The 13,689-nt window shown below is 36.5% G+C and overlaps 1 protein-coding gene across 6 annotated transcripts in view; it reads right to left on the minus strand.

Annotated features, from left to right (window-relative positions):
* The window catches only part of LOC109449507 (serpin I2), a 161,162-nt gene that overhangs the window by 143,133 nt on the left and 4,340 nt on the right, over nt 1-13,689 (minus strand). The gene's annotated exons all lie outside the window — the stretch shown is intronic.

A 13,689-nucleotide genomic window follows, 5' to 3' on the forward strand; every position in this document is an offset into this window, starting at 1 on the left:
GGGCTGGGGGGCAAATGATTGAGTTGATAGGGCTACAAGCTGACATTCTCAATAACAACATCCTTATAACTGGAAGAGGGGTGTGGGAGAGTCAAAGATTTAATATGATGACAGAAGCAGAGTGATGCAGGACTATGCTCCAACGAATGCAGGCAGCTTCTAGAAGTTGAAAAAGGCACACAAACATTCTCCCCTACAGCCTCCAGAAGGAAGACAATTCTCACCCCACCTCCATTTTGGCCCCGTAAAACCCATTTGGAAACTTCTGACCTCAAGAACCGTAAGGTAATAAAGTTGTGTGTTTTAAGCTACTAAGTTTGTTATAACATCAGTAGGAAATTAATACGGTGATTTACATAAAATGGGTGAATCCCTGAAGAAAGTTGAGCATAGCCAGTAAAATTGTACCACAGTGAAACTTTAAACCAAGGGCAAGAAGTCCACTTCTGTAAATATTCACAAAGAACACTGAAACCATATACAGTTGATTTTTGTTATTCATGGTAGTTGTATTCTATAAGGTCTCTACAAACATTAAACTAGCAGATACTGAATCATTGCTCCTTGGGGAAAGGTTTCTTTGAGCCTCTGGTCATGGTATTTTCATCAACTGATCAATTCATTATTTTGTTTTATGTGTGTTTCTGTTGAAAGATACCTTATTTAATATATATATTGTTCGTTCATTAACGTTGAATTCATGGCCAACAGCACTATAACTCACGAGTTAAGGAAGTTTATCAAACACTCGTATTTTCTCCATAAGACACGTCTCAGCCTTCCTGCACTCAGGAACACCAGACAGAACTTTACCACCTCTCTTGGGGGCCATTTTAAAGAGTGGAATCACCAAACAAAGGCGCAAAATGCAAAAAAAAAAAAAAAATTGGCTCTAAGTGGACCACAAATAGGACACTTGTTTATAGTAAGAGAGCTGGATTAGAAGGCGGTGTCATCTTGTTAGACCTCAGCCTGGAATATGCACATTGGAAGACAAAATTTTTGCCACTCTGTATGTACAAGTCTGTGAATGACTATGGAGGTGCCTTAAGTATTGATTTTGGGGTTACAAATAAATTTTAGCAAGTAGGCAAATTCACAAATACAGAATCCATGGACAATGAAAATCATCTGTATTTCAAATAAGCACATAGCTTAGTATTGAAAATGCAATGAGTATAGCTTTAATAAAATTTTCTTCTCATAAGCATTTTGTTCCAATTTGAATGTATACCTACCAAATAAAAATGACCTAACAGTGTTTTAAAGTATGCCCTTTCACTTCTATTAGTCAAGACTCTCAGTCTGGTATTTTTGAGATAAAAATAAGTACCCCTGTGTCGCTTAGAACTCCATTTCTAATAAAAGCAAAAAATGTATGATGCATTAGAAAACACATTCTCATTCAGCCCTTCCTAAGATAATGTTTGTAAATTTATTTTGCTATGTCTATTTAACTTTTGAGTAAGAAAATAATGTTATTTCTTCCAATATTTCTTCCAAGAAAGGTAATATATTCAGAATATCTGGCTGATTATCTCAGTAGGCACATCTTTAGACCTTTAGAAATTTTCCTGTCTCCCTGAACCCTTTCAAAGAATATTCTAAAAATCATTTCCTTTTACCTAGAGAGGCTTTTCTGCAGCTACAGTAAGTCTAGTGAGCTGCCTATTTATTAAAAACAAACAAAACAAAAACAAAAATGAACTCTGTAGAATTCCCTTCAGCTTTTGAGTTTTATCAGACTTGGATTTTCCTGTAATTTATAGGAAAACTGAGCACTAAATCTAAGTGCAAATTTCCAAAAATATACCCTTTATAAGAAACTTGACAACCTTTTTTTCTTCACAAAGAAGAGATCATGCACTTTTAATTAGCAATGTGTGAGTGTTTGAACACATTTTTTAAATTACTTATTTTTGCACAAAATGATCTATGTTTTTACTAAAGAAAATACAAGATATAGAAAAGCCCCAAATTACCATCCTCCACCAGCCTTTCATATTTTTTTTCTATGCATAAATAGAAATATCTGCGTATTATTTACCAAATGGTATCATGATATACATATCTTTGATTACTGCTTTTCTCTTTAGATCATGTCATGAAGCTATGCCTTGTACAGCGTACACTGGTCTTTAACATAATTTTAATGGCTGCACAATATTCTACAGAGAAGACTTACAATTTACAGCTCCCTATTATTAAGATTTCAATTTTTCCCAATGCTTTGCTGTTTTATATAAACAACCTGGCAGCAAAACATCTCTACACATTCATCTTTGCCCAGTTGTCCAATTATTTCCCGAGGGAAAATCCCTAGAAGCAGAATTGCTGAGTCAAATAATTTACACATTCTTAAAGTTTTTGATATGTCTTGTCAAATCCTCCTACAACGATGGTTGAACAAATTTACATTTCTCTCAACAAAATACAAAGATTGCCTATACCCAAGACCTCACCAAGCTGTGGTATTCTCATTCTTTATATGACTCACCAGTTGGTTGCTAAAAAATAGTTCTAGTAAGCCTAAACATTTACATACTTTCTGGTAAAACAGTGCAATGCATTTCTAAAGATACTTAATGCTCTCAAAATCTGCAAATGGTTAGAAATGTTATTTGTGTTTGTTTTTTCCTTAACTTTCTCTTATAGCAATATTTTATAAGGAAATGAGGAAAGAAAAAATGTCTTCTTCAAGTCTGTAAATAAGAATTTGCCCAAGACAAGAATACAAGTCCCAGTTAAAAACTATGGAGAGCATACAATTCAATTTGATCAGAAATGTGGGTATTTTCTCCTCTGCCAAAGCTGATAGCATATTCACATGTCACTGACCCAAGGATCACTGCCCTTATCCGTTGGTTAGTATTTCCTTCCAGATCCTGCAAATTAATGTCAAATGGTGAGTTGTAAGCCACTTAGAGAAACATTTCCAGCCAGCCACCCATCCATTGATCTATTCAATTAATAAATGTACACTGAGCATGTATGTATATCACACAAGGTAACATGGGTTAGTTTTATTTATTCATTCGTTTAACAAACATTAAGTGCCTGCTCCATTCCAAATACTATTATTCTAAGCACTCAGCACCAGCTTTGAACAAGAAAGACAAGATCTATGCTCTTTACTTCAGTGGGTCTTGCTGTGCTGGTCACAGTGAATGACACATGGTTCTAGGTACCAAAAGTAACAAGATCACAAGAATCATACTAATTACTGTGCATTTTCCAATTTCAAATGTAATTTAACTTTTAAACATGTCAGAAACATTCCATACACAGAAATCTTGTACGGACCATTTTCCTTAGTTTGAAAGCTTTTATTTTTCTTTTACTTCAGATCATTAGAATTCTGCAATGCTTTTTCTCCACATGAAAAATAATTTTTAATAGGACCTCAGTTGCTTGTTTTTCCAGAATCTGCTAATTTTATCAAGCACTTCACCAAAAACATTTCTTCTGCCAAATATTTGGCATGATTTGGGGGTAATGTCTCATGACAGCTGAATTAGTATGCACTATCAAAATGTGTTCTTTCCCCCTATCTCCCTAATTAAATTAAAAATTAACATGCTGCTTTTCATGCTTCATTCTGTTTCACTTGCCTCAATTTCCCTTGGTTACGAAGCATATTAGTTATGAATATGTATTAGGGTTTGCTGTCAAACCCTGTGAACATGTTCTGGAGCAGAAGATTAGATGTTATTTCAAAACAGATGCATCAGTTTATATCACCCCCTGCAATTTTCACCTACCAATGAACATTCATGAGAGATTGAACTACAGAACAGAAGAGACTAGTCTACCAGCCAAGGTTCGTTTTGCTCTTTTTTCTTGCTTCAGTGGATTTTAGCTGGTTTCAATTTTCATTAACACTATATCAATGACTCAAAAGCTCACCGATCTGAATGGAGTTACAATTTTGTGGCTAACAAAAGCACAAGCCTTGAAATACCTATACTGAATTTAAGTTTGGAACTAAACTTTCCTGAACCAAATTGTCAATACTCTGATTTTCTATCAACTGGTAAATTAGAATTGAATTGCAGCTGCAGGGAAAAAAAATTAATAAATCTATCTTTACATTTTAAATAAAGATGATCATAATCCCTGACATGTAATTGTCCATATCAGTTTTCTCTGGGTGGAAGTTTTTGATCTTATCCTTTATACCTAAATTATGTTTATCACCATCATCTGTTGTGCCTACACTAGAAACTTGAGGGGCTGAGCTTGGCCAGAGGAATTGTGTAGGTGAGACACAATTAAGCTTCATTGAGCATCATTTGGAAATATCATTACAGAAGGATAAACATACACTGTTTTTAAGAATAATTTTAACTGTTTTTAAAACATATTTTTAAAAACAATTACATTTTATTGTTTTTTAAACACATTTTTAAAATCAACTGCTTTCCCTTTGTTGGAAACCATAGACTGAGTCAAACAATGCATGCATAAATTTCATGCATATTAGAGCTGGAAGGAAATTTAGAGAATCTACACCAAACACTGCATTTAAAACAAAGAAACTGAGGCCCAGAGAGTTAAAAAGACTTCTCTGAGGTCACATAGCTCACTGTTGGTAGAAATAGGCCTACAACCAAGGACTTCCAGTTCCTAACCACTTTCATCACACTACAAATATGCTGACACCATGACTTCAACAAAACCTCATTTTCTCTAGGATAACATGTTCACCAACAAACCAGAAAAAAATGAGGTTGGAATGTGTACACCCAAATGATCTCATGCCGTTTTGATAAAAACTATTTATTTAGAATGCTAAAACTTTATGACATTATACTTAAAATGTACATATGAACACTAAATCAATAAAGTAAGCATGAAATGACTAAAATGTCAGAAAGATTTCGAGCCAGGTTCTAGAGGGAAATCCTTTCCACCAAATTCTCAGATCCTACCTGCTCTTGCATCCTTCTCAAATCAACGATCCAGCACTTCAACCAATCTCTGTTCATTCCTTTGATCATTCGTCCTTTCATCCCAAGTATCTAGCAAAACACTAGCCCTGGAAAAGCAACTTCACCATGCCTACATCCAGACCGCTGAACACTGATGGGCAAAGATCACACAAATGAGGAAATCAGTGCCACTATAATAAATACCTGTTCTCCAAACTCAAAAAGTTCCTCTATATGACTAGGAACCTTCCAAGTTTTCTTGCTGAATTCTTAGTCTGAGTCTCCTACAGAGAAATTTGACTCCTAATTCACAGAAACAATGAAGAGGAGAATGGGAGGAGGAGGAGGAGAAGAAAGAGGAGAAGATATCAATCAGATGGGAACTTTCTCAATTTTCTGCTTCCCCCACATAGATTGACCTGCATCTTTTCCTTCCTGTGAGAATAGAACTGCTCCTCTCTTCTGGATATGTCCTTCTTTCACTATCTCAGCGGATCTTTCCCATCATCGTCCTCTTGCTCTCTATTGACTCTTTTTCATTAGCCTTTAAACATGATCAAGTCACTTAAATCATTAAAAATCTTCCCTTGACATTACCATCTGCTTTTAGCTACTTCCCATGATTCTCCTCCTGTAAAAGAGCCATCTTGAAGGAATCAGGTTCACACATTGTCTCAATTTCATCACCTCCAATTGATTCAAGCCACTGCAATCCAGCTTTTTTCCCTTTCCCTCTGCTGAAGCTGCTCGTACAAAAAAACTGAAAACCTATAGGTACACTTTCAGAGGACTCGTGCCAGTTCTTATAAGGTAAAAGATGTACCAAGTTAATGTTTGGTACCAAAATATCTTTGAGAAAATTTCTTGAGATTCCCATTTAGTTGGAAAGTGAAACTTGAGGTACATGAAAGACGTCAATTAAGAAAGAAAAAAGTTCAAGCTGCTGTAAATGAAAGGAGAATAATTTGATATATTTTTTTATTGATTTGGTTTTGTTGTTTGATTCGACAGAGGAGCAGAGAAAAGTGGCAGAAAGGGGAGGTGGACAGGGTGGGAGACAGTAAGACGGCAGAGGGTGACATGGCAATAAAGGGTCATTCAGAAAGTCCCACAGGAATATAGTTAAAGTGACTTAAAGTGACCTTATGCCTTTTGATTGGAGCATTTAATCCATTTAAATTTAAAGTAATTGTTGATAGATATGTCGTTATTGTCATTTTATTTTTCATATTTTTTATCTTTTTTTCTTCTTCTTCTTAAAGAAGTCTCTTTAACATTTCTTATAATGCTCATTTGGTGGTGATGAATTCCTTTAGCTTTTTCTTGTCTGAGAACAATGAATATTCACATATAGATATAGATATGGATATAGATATATATCTATAGATATTTTTTTTTTTCTGTGCATGTCATAATTTATTTAGGAGAGTTTGTAGAACTGGAATTGCAGTTTCATAATTGCTATTTTATAATCTTAGTAATGGTGCCCATTTCCCTGATTCTTTGCCAACAGTAAATATTATTGATCTTTTTAATCTTTGCCAAGCTGACGAATGAAAAAGGATGTCTTCTTTTTTGACTAAAGTTTCAAATCAAATTCCTAATGAATTTGAGTATATTTTCCCATGATTAGCAGCTATTTGTGTGGCACTCTTCCTTGAATGCATAAAAAATGATAATATATGTAAAGTAAAGCTACATGTGACATGTGTATATGCATATATGGATAGAAATAAATAAAAATACATTGCAAAATGCAATATTAAGAGTAGTTACCAGGGCAGTGCAGTAGTTGAGGGTGGGGCATAGTAATAAGGGAATTTCACATGTAACTTGGATTTTTAACAAGGAGAATAATGTATTCCAACATTTTTTTAATAATAAAGGGACTGTTAAATAAATAGGAATCATAAGAAAGAATGAAATTGTATAAGACTCGCTACACCTTCTTTTCCTGGTTGTTTGCTTCTCTACCTTCTACTTCCAGGAAATAACCCTGCTTCTTTATTTATTGTATCAACGCCAGCAGTTTTTCTACCCCGTTGAAGGATTTCCCTAAAGTCCCATCTTAGGCACTCTTCTCTCTCCTCCAGCACACATGGTCTCCACCCTCTGGAATCTATGGATCTCACACTGACTTCTCTCTGCCTGCCTGACCCTTCTACTTGGCTTTAAACAAATAATGGCATTGACTTCATCAGAGCATCTGCTATTAGAACAAAGAGAACATACAGTAAGCTCTAAGAAGAGAAAACAGGAACGTGGTTAAGTGCTAATCCAGCCCAGGTGATGAGAGAAGACTGTCCTGAAACAGTAGTATTTAAACATGAAGAGTGACTGGGTGACAGCTGGGAAACTAGGGAGCAGAAGGAGGCAGGGATATTCCAAGTGAGGCACCAGCATTTGACAGGCTCTAAAGCAGAAATATAGTTAAAGCATTCAAATAACTAAAATATGACCAGCATGACTGAAACAAGTTGGGTAATGTCCCAGTGTCAGATAATTTTGTGACTGACTTGTTGGAACCATAAATGGAGACTAAACACCTGTGGGGTAGGGGCAGAGGTTTGGAGGAGGGAGGTAAGGATTCTCCTGAAAGGAATGGATGTTCGCATTCTTTACAGTCCTAGGGAAGGAACATGGAAACATAGGTTGTAGACTACTATGAGGAAAATCTTTTCTAGTATTTCTGGGGCCAAGAATCAGATTGGCATCCAGGATCAAAGACATGAGAGGTCTGGTATGTTTCCAGGGGGACTGAGGGACTGAGAGTAGCCCCTTGGCCATATAAGTGTGGCCAGAAGTGAAGACGTGAAACAACTTAGTAGGATATCATGAGAAGCAGCAGTGTCCAATGAGGTTTTCTGAGATAATGAAAATGTTCTATAATCTGTATTATCCAATATGGTAGTTACTAACCACACGTGGTGACTGAGTACTTTTCATTGTGGCTGGCATTTGTGAGGAACTGAATTTTATTTTATTAAATTTTTATTTTATTTCATTTTAATTGAAATAGCTACATGTGGCTAATGGCCAATACACTGAACAATGCAGGTCTGGAGCAAGACCAGTGTGACAACCTGGCCTCAGATGTGTTGAGAGAATTCGGGAAGAATGTGTACACACATGGGAGATGAAGAAGTAGAGGGAAGTGGAGTCCCTGGTAGTCCTCAGCAGAGAATGTCAGTGCCCAGAGAGTCAAGATTTAATGAGAGTCATAGTCATAAAATAGTGGTAAGACATAATGAAGGAAGAAAGGACCCTGGGGGAGTTGGGCCTGAGCAAGTGTGAGGCAGGGCCCTGGGGAAAAGTCAGATATCACCAACGGACAATTCAGAGGTCTCCTATTTTTTGCAACAGAGCTGGTGCGGTCTTGAGTCATCATTGGGTATGTTATACTTGGAAATAAGCGACAAATGTGAAGTCAAAATGGCACAAATTAGAGTTCTTTGGTTGTCTTTTTTTTTTTTAATATTCAGGAAATTTTAAAAAGTAGGCTGCAGTCTGCAGATCTGGCTGGCTACGTCAATGCACTACAAATGAATGGCGATAGAAATCTTTGTTTTCCCTCTCTCTCCTTTATAACAAGTTTCCTGGTTGCCTTCTCTGCTCCAGTCCTGGCTGAAGCTCAGGGTTAAAATGTTTGTTCACCAAAACACTCTTTCTCACCCTCTCTGATCCAGATTAATTTTTATAAACACCTGTTCCAAAAGCACACAGAAAATTTGGAAAAGGCACGGAGCTGATAGAACTTGTCACAGAATTCAGCACAAAGGCAGCAGCATTCAGGAAGACTAATTTTTCGTGTCTTGACACCCAACTTCGTTTGTGTTTAGTGATGACATCATTTGTTAACCTCACCCATGAGTTCTAGCAAATCAGATAAAAACCATCAGAGAGTCCTCTATCATTTCCAATTCTGACAGCTGCAGTGGTATTAGATTTGTCTTCACACTATTACTTTAATGCTGAGGAGAGGGACCTGCAAAGACTCACTGATTTTCAGCTGCCATCAAAAATAGTGTTTTTTTTTAATTCCACTAAGGGAGTTGGGGCCAGAAATGCTCTGACCTGCTGCCTTTGTTCAGCAGGTAATGAATTGACTGAGGCTGCTGCATGCACTCTGTACCATATAATAGAGTTATAAATTAAGCTTTACTTGTTTACCTTCTCACAGGTCTCCACTGAGATGACTTTAGAAAGGAAAAAAATAACAACGACGAAATCAATGGGCTATTCTTATCTCTTCCTTTTATTTTTTCTATTCTTTCTCTGCATTGATTTTATTGTAGGAGTTTTCGATGATTTGATGATAATGCATTAATTCCAAGTTACCAGGACACCAAGCCCGTGTGCTATTAACTTAGCATGAATGCATTGTTAGTGAAGTCCTTACTCTATTGGAATCCTGTTCCTTAGAGCAACATCCCAAAAGAAGGTTGCCTTGTGTCCAAAGGGTGCCCTGCCATGCAATGGGCTCACCCGAGCCCTGGCTCTGTCTGCCCCATCGGCAATTCAATTAAATACTTTTAAACTTCATTCTCCTATGTGTAAATAGGAAATAAAAATGTCTGCTCTACCTACATCCCTGGTTGATGAGAGGATCAAATAACATGGTACCTACAGAAGTACTTTATAAAATCTTAACATACTTGAAAGATTAAATTTTTATTCATCATTTTTACCTCCACTGATTTCCAGGAAGAATTTTAGTTCAGTTACAACAGAACGTTCATAGGTGGTTAGACCATTAAAGCAAAGATAAAAGAACAGGAATCACATAATGAAAATAGCAGATAATTGTTCCTGATAAATCTATGTGAAGAACTGTTGTATCAACTGGACACTTAATTTAGCTTTGAACTTCCTGGAAGCTAAAGCAAAACACAAAATACTGTTAGGCCCATGACTCTCCTTAATCTACAAAATGAAATGTGCTGGCTTACTAGGAAAGAAGGAAATTTCCTTGCCATTAAACTCTAAGAATTGTGGGTGAAATTGTTTTCTGGGCACATACCTGATTACATTTTTCAGTTGCCCTTGCAGTTGTGATGTGAGCCTGGCCCACAAAACCTTCCCCATGCGCTTGCTCCTTCATGCTCTTCCCGTACTAGCTTGATGCATAGCAAGAGTGGAAAGGAGAAAATAAAAGGAGGCTGGTATCTGAACCCCTACTTGGAACTGCCTCCCAATTAGAAATATCTGCTTTCTATTTTGTCTGAATAAGAAATAAACCTCTATCATGTGTGAGCTATTTCACTCAGTTTGCATATTCTTTAAAAATTAAGGTTTTCTTATTTGGAAGTTTATTAAGTAACATAACATACAGAGTTTTTAACTATCAGTGTTATCTAATTTTTTTTTTTAATGATCTTTATGGACTGTCTCATATTTTGTGAAAGACAAACAAAATCTAATGGTTCTGGGAAAGAGAATGAATGAAACCATGATGGATGATTTTATTTATGTGTTTTGGATGGTGATTCCTGGGGTATAAAGTAAAGTAAAACACAAGGATAGTTCTAGAACATGAGACACATCCAGGAAGTTTGGTCCCTTGAGAGTGATGATACAATGAGAAATGAGAAGACCGAGAGAAAACTGGATCCATAATGAATTGAGGACAATCCTGAGAGTTTAGAAAGAAGGACAAATAGTGGAAAGGTAGAAAAGAACTAAATCCAATTTTCTACATTTCCTTAGAGCCTAGTCTGCCTGGTGGGGTATTAGAAGCCTCAGCTTTGACTTGTTAGAGCAAATAAGCCTTGTTCATAGGCCCTGTTGCAGAATCAGTTTGCAGGCATCTTGGGAATTTTATAAAGACAATCAAGCATAAGGATATCAAAAATTCTGTGGATTTAATCATTTTATTACCCCTCAAGCACAATTTTCAGACCTACAGAATTGCCTCTGGAACTTCTCTGTCTTTTGAGATGAAGTTAGCACAAGTGCATTGGGTTTAGATTCCATTCACTCCCATGACAAGTTTGTTCTGAGTGACCCCCTGAATATCCCTGGAGACTTCCTGCTAGGACTTTTGCTATGCCTTTCTTACACTGAACTGTTTGGGCCTTTCTTACTTTGAGTATAAACATTTCATGTTTTATACGTGGTTTAGGAGAGTCCATTTTTAGCTATTTAAAGATTTGGCGGGGCTTGGGCAAATGGCAGCATGGAGTAGACAGGAGAGGCCAGCCCCTGACTCTGGGACCATAACCTGGGCCGGAATGAATGTTCCAGGAGATAACACAGACACAGTTGCTGACAGAGGCAAGGCAGGACCCAATCCAGTGGGTCCAGCAATGTAGGCAAACTATAGTTTCAGGCCAAATAGGCAGCAACGTATCCAGGATTAAAAAGCAGAATGTCCTGGCATGCAGAGGTCAATAGTGAAGAATCCAAAAAAGGACATATTCAGACCCCAATAGACCAAGGCCCTAGGCAGAAGTTTAATGTATGTCGGGTATCATTGGGGCTTTTCTAACATTCTATTTCTGTTGGACCATAATTTCTACTTCTCAGCATTCTTATAAAATCAGCAAACCACAGCCATCCTGACACAATAGCTGGCTTTCAAAGTATCCAAGAAAAATGTAAAATATAATTGACATCAAAATAGTATGAATATTCAGAGACCTTGTCATTTCTCAAAGCATTGCAAGTACTACAGGAAAATTTGAATAACAGCCATTTTATAATTCTATGCATAATACGAGTTTCACTCCCTTCAAGATGACATATGGCTTTTTGGACACCATCTCTTGAAAGAAAATGAAATTCACAAGTTAGTGTACTACTACTTCTACCCATGGAACTTTTTTTGTTCTAAATAAGAGGATCAAGGCATCAATTAAAATCTTTTGCATGTTAGTAAAATATGAAATTGGAGATGGAAAAATTACTCTTTTTTTACTCTTCTATATGAATTTATGTCTTTGCAACTTTTATTGCTTCCACTTCCTACCATAACTAAAAGGAATGTAGAAGCATAATTATGTTATTAGAAGTTTAATTTCTTTTAGGAATTAGAATCAAGAGAATGTTGGAGGCCATGTGGTTTAACCTCTACTCACTGAATATGTAATACCTATGTTAATTGAGCACTTAATCTGTTTCAAGCACTTTCAACTGCTCTCCAGATAATATCTCACTTAATTATCACAACAACTCTATTATCCCCCTGTTAGAAATAAAGGAAACTGAGGCTGAAAGAGGTTGAGTGATTTGCAGAGTCACATTATAAGTGGCAAAACTGGAATTCAAATCCAGGAAGTCTGACTCCTGTCTCTTAAACACTAAGTGATTCTGACTCATTTGCACTATCATACAATAAACATAAGCATTACTTACTTTATTCATAAATGTTACTACTAAGATTTGCATGCTATGCAATATTCATTTGGAAATATGTGTCAAATATTTGCTATACAACTTAAAGACCCAACTTCCCATTTTTCAATTAAGTACTGTCACTGCTATTAAAGGAGGTGGAGTTCACCTAATATCTGACACCTATTCAGCCCCAAATAAGCAATCTGTATATATATATATAAAATAAAATAAAATAAAAGATAAAGGGATGCAGTGCCAGAATCTTGGCATTTCTAAGAACATGTTTTCAGTGACTAGACTACAAATCACTGCCTTTACAGTTCTGTGTTGCAGGATAGCTGCTAAGGGCAATTTTTCCTTTTTCACCAATCCACACCTGTAGCCTGTGGGTCTAACGCTCATGAGAGGTGGACTGGACTGCACTGAAATTGCCTAGTGTATCATTCTTCTATAGATGTCCACGCTGTGTTTGGAAATTGTGTTGGCTCAAAGGCCTAACTTGTAGTCCTAGTTGCACACTGGCCATTGGATTGTTCCATTCCCTGTGGATTGAGTGTGTTAAAAATGGATGGACTTCATTTTTTCTGGAAAGCACACCTGCAAAGCTCAATTTCCTTCTTAAAAACGATGTTCATGCAAGCTCTGAACTATTAGGTTAATGCAAAAGTCGTTGCGGTTTGAGGGTTAAAAATAATTGCAAAACCACATTTACTTTTGCACCAACCTAATACAATCTCTGATATGCTTTGGTCCATCAGTACTACCTGCTTTTCCAACTGGTAATTTCAAAATAAGGGGTCTGGCCTTTGAGATGTTTTAAGTTAAAAAAATCTTGAGATTGAATTGACCAGTTTCACATGTGTTTACTCCAGATAATCAGTAGTGTGAAAAGAACACCCACCCCACCTTCGGTAGCAGGTTCACTCTCTAACATATCAACTTTATAATGTTAACGCTATTAATAGACCTGAGCATTCAAATTCTTTGTGTCCTTAGCATACGACAAAACTGCCACATTTCTATTCATTCCAGAGTCAAATCTGTCATAATCTGCTATTAACGTTTTTCTGAATGTCCTGTCAAAACGTTTGCTATGTCTATCAAAATATGGCAAATTCCTTTGGGGCAATGGACATGAGCAGCACTGAAACCTTTCAGACAAATAGGGTTGGATGACTAGTAAATATATGAAGAGTAAAATAAGAAAAGTGTAGGGCAGAGCATATCTTTGCTACTAAATAAAATAGATTCTATTATAAATAGATGATTGATACTATTGGGACATTAATTTATCAACAGGTAGAATCTAACTTGTTATACAAAACACAGGAGAGCAGAGTTTTTCAATGGTTAGCAACTCATTTTTTGGATAACTAAAGATTACAACTGGTGCAAATTACAGGTTAATTGTTAGAGTTCATCA

The sequence above is a fragment of the Rhinolophus sinicus genome, linkage group LG01, assembly GCF_036562045.2.
Source record: "Rhinolophus sinicus isolate RSC01 linkage group LG01, ASM3656204v1, whole genome shotgun sequence".
Classification (NCBI taxonomy): Eukaryota; Metazoa; Chordata; class Mammalia; order Chiroptera; family Rhinolophidae; genus Rhinolophus; species Rhinolophus sinicus.